This window comes from Grampus griseus (assembly GCF_964374135.1).
Source record: "Grampus griseus genome assembly, chromosome: 1".
NCBI lineage: Eukaryota > Metazoa > Chordata > Mammalia > Artiodactyla > Delphinidae > Grampus > Grampus griseus.
Genome location: NC_139017.1, coordinates 124877614 through 124882083, shown reverse-complemented (window position 1 = coordinate 124882083; position 4470 = coordinate 124877614).

The following is a 4470-nucleotide window of genomic DNA, read 5'->3' as shown; positions in this document are numbered from 1 at the left end:
CTGGGGTTACTAATATTGAATATAATTTAAAAAGCACTGGGTGTTGGTGTTAGAAAATTTGGATTCTAGTTCCCACTCTTTCCTTTCCTTCTGAGACTCATAAGGAAATTATCTGGTTTTTTCAATAATTAGAAAAACAACATTGCACATGGCAGTATAATTCAAACTGTATTAATGGTTATAAAATGAAAAGTGGGTCTTCCTTCCCCATTAAACCACCAGTGCCTTCCTCAGAGGTGATGCCTATTAACATTTACTTGAATATCCTTCTAGAAGAGTTTTCTGTTATGCATATACAACCACATACACACACACTCTAGCCCTCAAATGGGAGCAAATTTAAAATAAGACTGGGAGATATGGTGTGTTGGCCCATATCACCTCATTATTTTAATGTAGCTAGGCCCACACTGATAGTCAGGTAGGTAATTTCCAGTCTTTTGTTGTTAATAGCGATAGTTAATATTTATGGATTGCTTGGAATGTGCCAGGCACTATTCTAAGTACTTTATATGTATTAACTGATTCAATACAACCGTCCTGGATAGAAACTATTATTATCATCCATTTTACATCTGAGGAAAATGATTCCCAGAGGACTTGCCCCATAGACACACAACAAGTGGGAGAGGTAGAATGAACAATGCTGTAACACATCTTTACAGAGTTTTGTGCAAATTTTTCAGAATATCTGGCAAATGATGGCTCTTAAGAACAGCAGCAGTGTAATCAACTTGCATTTTTGAAAGATCAATGTCATAGCAGGGTGGAGAATGGACTCGTCTTATAACACCTCTCACACTCTGCTGTGCACTTTTTCCCGTCTCCCTTGTTAAGATTATGAGCTTCTTGAAGGTGGGGACTCTGAGCTCCAGGGCTTAGCACTGGGCCAGGATATTGCTGACCCTTAATAACATTTGTGAATAATTAGCATTAAAAAATAAGGAAGCCTTCAATGGGACTGGTATTTGGTATTTGGGCTGGGTTTTAAAGGGTGAATAAAATTGTGATAGGCAGAAAATGAAAGAAAATGTTTCTTCTTTGTGTGAAGAAACAACAAAGGAATGACTACATAAGATGTTTGAGGGAACAGAAAACTGTCCAGGCTGTTTGGAGAAAGGGTACATGGTGTGATGTGCTCACAGAGGAGACTGGAAAGGAAATTTGGAGGCAGACATGGGGGATTCTAATGCTATGCTAAGTTTGTGAGATATTTTCTACGCCACGTCCATTAACCTGAAAACAGATGAGCATCTATGAATGCACCCACATAGACCCACAATACTGGTGTCAAATAGTTAAATTTTTTGAATCTCAGTGTATAAAATTGTATTTATCTCCATACCAGGTTTCTTTCCTCCACTTTTTCACTTCCCAACATCAAACGGATGGCAGGTTTGTCAGCACCAGTAGCCTGAAAAAACATCATATCAGTGAAGTGGGCATATTTTCAGTTTTCATTTATTTTAATCCTCACCAACTCCCTGAATTCACTCTCTTACGTATTTATTTTTCCAAGTTCTGGCCCTGTGGGTCCAGGTTTCTAGATGTAGCTTATAGATGTACTATTCACATTCATTTATATGCAAACATACCTCTCAGTGGATTTTGTTACATTTCTGTTAATCTTGAATTTCATGAAGTTACATAGATATCTGACAACATCTATTATTTTAAATACATGCTAATGTTTCTCAACACTTGATTGTTGATCCTAGGAAATGTATGTAATAAAATTCAAGTTAGAAATGAGTTCTGCTAGCCACTCTTACTATGTATCAGCACTGCCCAAGAGGAATATAATGTGAGCCAAAGATGAGCCACAAATACAATTTTAAAATTTCCAGTAGCCACATTTAAAAAACTAAAAAGAAATACCAAATTAGTATGTTACATTTAACCCACTATATCTAAAGTATTATCTCAACATGTAACAAATATTAAAAATTATGAGATATTCTACCTTCGTTCTTTTTGTAATAATGTGATATATTTACAATACATCTCACTTTGGTCTAGCCATATTTCAAGTGCAGAAGTTACGTAAGGCTAGAGGCTACTATACTGTATAGTGCAAAAATAGAAGCTATAGGTTCCAGCTCCTTTGAATAACACTATTAGCTCGAAGAATGGTTAGAATGGTTTATATCTTCCCTGATCCAAGCAGTAATAATGTAAAGCTTCTTTCTTGCTTGTAATTATGTTTGGGAGAGCCCTAAGTCTCTAGGCATAAAAGATTCCAACTATGTAATGCCTTCAGGGAAAATTTTCCAACACCCCATATAAAATGCTCTCTTCCCTGTTTCTAAACCATCCTGTGCATTTTGTAATTGTCAATTTGCTTCTTTGCCTCCCTTCTGGATTCTAGGGAGGCTCTGAGAAAGCTTCCTTTTCCACATCTGTATAGCACAAATAGAGAACAGAAAAGTCAATTCACTTGTCCTTGGACTAGTCATCTTAGAAGGGAAGTACATCATGGTGGTTAAGAGCACTGACTCTGGAGCAGAACATCTGGCTTTAAATGTTGGCTCTGTCACTTACTGGTTTTGTAACATTTATCTGTCTGCCAAATGGGCATAACAGTATCTGCTTCATTGGATTGTTGTGAGGATTAAATAATATAATGTAGAACATTGACATGTAGAAAGAGTATATAAATATTTGCTCTAATGTAATGTAGAAACATTGGCACGTAGATAGACTGTATATATATTTGCTATAATTTAAAAATATTTTTTACTAAGCATTACTTGCAACATTAAATCTCCTTCCCCTTTCTAAAGGGCAGTATTTGCCACTTAGTAATCCCTTTGCTCATCTACAAAGAACAACAATGAATGCATATATTTTTTCAAGGAAAATTCACCTGGAAAATAGCCAAGATAGAGTGTTTTCTTTTAGAAATGGAATTACTCCATTTGGGATGTTAGCTAAGAAATATTTTTTTTTAAATAGACTACATTAAAAAGCAATATGGAAGAACTATTTAGGTATTTTCTAGTGGTTGAGAATAATTGCTTTGAAAATGAACAAGAAAATTTTTAAATAACTATTTAAAAGGATCCACTGAATTAATTTTCTAAGCTCAAAACTCTGACTCTACTACTATGAGACAGATGTTTATGATTCCTTCTCAACGATGTACTTTTCCCCAAAAAATCAAGTTATAAGAAGCCATTTTTAAAAAACACATTTAAGTTGTTCAATAAATACTTATCCAATAAGGGATATTTTATGGGGGAAAAAACCCACCAGACTAAAAGCCTCTCCTCTTCCCCTTAACTGAAAAAAAAAACAAAAAACACTTGAAAACAAGAACATGTATAGATATGGATTCCCTCACTCAAAAAATTATGTTCAAATAGGAGTCTTTAAAAAACTCTCTTAAGGAGAAGTTTCTCAGATTTCAAATCCCACCTGTTTCTCCCCTTACCTTCCATCCCACTCCCCATTCCCTATATCCAATACTTGTTGAGGAAAGACTTTTGAGGCAGCCAAAGGCCAAGGTTTGCTTTTCACCACCTACCTCCAAGACAGCAGCAGAATGAGCAAGCACCCTCTTCAAAGATGCCTGGAGTTCTTCTGGATGTCAGTCCAGGAAAGGTGATGGATACAAACCAGCTCTGCATTGCAGGGACCCATGAACCAGCCCCACCCCCAACTGGCTAATTTCAAGAGGGCAGGGGCATTAGTGTGAAAAATTCTTATTAGAAATCTTCTCCAGATGTGACTGGCAACGGGTAATGGGTAATGCAATGGGTGATTTTTGTTGTTGTTCAGTGAAAAAGAAATTATTACAGCTGATTGCATGCAGGAAAAGCTTTATTAAGTCACGGAACTGTTACAATTTTTTTAAACTGCAGTGTAGAATACTCAAACATTTTTAAATGACTTAGGAAACAATTGGTACATATTTAGTAAGCAAGTTCCACTATCACAATTTTCTCTGCTCCCACTCTCAGCGCTCAACTATAGAACATTCATTTATTTATGATGTTTAGTATCTGTCTCACAGTCATATGTCAGAGATTTTGTTGCAAAAACATCTCTTAACAATTAAATACACAATGGGAAGATATGATCAGACATTTACGGGACTCGAAATGTTTAAGAATAATACACAATAATAGGATTACAAGAAGGGCAGTGACATCTTTCAATTCATTTTGCTATTTCCATTCTCTTTTTTAAACATTAATCTCTAAAGTCCGTCCAAGTCCCATCCTTTAAAATGCATCCTGTTCCTTTTTCCTCTCCTCCTCCAATGTCCATATTTTAACAATTCGAGTTCTCTTGCCTGGGGAAAAGAAAAGTTACTAACTCACAGGGGACATTTATTGACATCTAATTGTTACAACCCAAACCACAGCACAAAAGTCAGTCGTGTACAGGTGACACAGCACAATGGGGTTGGTCCATGTTTTCAGCACACTGAAGGAGAAGAGGGTCGGGCTCCTTAAGGCTCAGGGT